This window comes from Sinocyclocheilus rhinocerous, unplaced genomic scaffold (assembly GCF_001515625.1).
Source record: "Sinocyclocheilus rhinocerous isolate Xijiao unplaced genomic scaffold, SAMN03320098_v1.1 scaffold5278, whole genome shotgun sequence".
Taxonomy (NCBI): Eukaryota; Metazoa; Chordata; class Actinopteri; order Cypriniformes; family Cyprinidae; genus Sinocyclocheilus; species Sinocyclocheilus rhinocerous.
Genome location: NW_015636632.1, coordinates 82,710 through 83,723, shown reverse-complemented (window position 1 = coordinate 83,723; position 1,014 = coordinate 82,710). Strand labels below are relative to the sequence as shown.

The 1,014-nt window shown below is 36.8% G+C and overlaps 1 long non-coding RNA gene across 2 annotated transcripts in view; it reads right to left on the bottom strand.

Moving 5' to 3' along the window:
- The window catches only part of LOC107748020 (uncharacterized), a 1,740-nt gene extending 1,136 nt beyond the window's left edge, over nt 1-604 (bottom strand). The window contains exons 1-2 of one of the 2 annotated variants that reach the window (XR_001640869.1): nt 516-604; nt 3-386 (exon numbers count right to left, since the gene is read on the bottom strand). This is a non-coding gene — a long non-coding RNA (uncharacterized LOC107748020). Of the gene's footprint in view, nt 1; nt 387-515 lie in introns of those variants that run through there. The other variant, XR_001640868.1, reaches the window with a different exon arrangement.
- Nucleotides 605-1,014: the final 410 nt, after the last annotated feature.

The following is a 1,014-nucleotide window of genomic DNA, read 5'->3' as shown; positions in this document are numbered from 1 at the left end:
ACATCCTCAGTGTCTTTTGGTGTTTCTCTAGATGCTCTCGCTGGCTCTGGGGTCACTGAGGATGAAGAGACCACAGCAGCATCTGGTCCAGATGAGACAGTAAGAGGTGGAGTGATGGAGCGTCTCATCCATGGCACTGGACCATTTCCAGGATGCTGCTGTGGACTTCTCCATCCTCACTGCTCACACCAGTCTGCAGACATTTCAGATCCTGCAAAGACGCACAAACATAATACAAAAGCAGTCATTTTAACAGCACAATGTCATTTGATTTCTGTATTAGAAGTAACAGAATGATCTTATTTATATTTTTGTTTCAGGTTTTCCCTTTTTTTCACAAATGTCGCGTCACCTTTCCTTGCAGGTTCTGCACCACCACAAAAGCTCTGCAGCAAATGCACAGGAATCAAGAATCAGAAAAGTGCTGTGATAACTCTGTTTGAAATTACAATAATTAAAATAAATTACAACTAAAGATTTAAAAGATGTTTTATTCATTTCTGTAGTGTACTCACTCAAAGCCTTTGATGGCAGCATTCCGCTTTCTGGTGAAGAGGGCTTCATTAGTTGCTCTCTACCGGATAAGCAGACGTGTGTCTCATCTGTCCCTGTAACATCCAGACAAGAGTCAAGTTACCTCCAAAACTACATTTACATATTGAGGTAGTTGATGATGTTTTAAGTAGCTTTTTATCTAACACAAATGTTCCTCAATTTTTCAACAGTACTAATGGACAAATAAAATAGATTACTTATATTTAGTTACTTTATGGAAATTTATTTACATTACTTACATTCATCTATTGCAAACAGTGCTGACAACAGTGAATTGTACTACACAATAACACATATATACAGGTGCATCTCAATAAATTAGAATGTCGTGGAAAAGTTCATTTATTTCAGTAATTCAACTCAAATTGTGAAACTCATGTATTAAATAAATTCAATGCACACAGACTGAAGTAGTTTAAGTCTTTGGTTCTTTTAATTGTGATGATTTTGGCTCACATT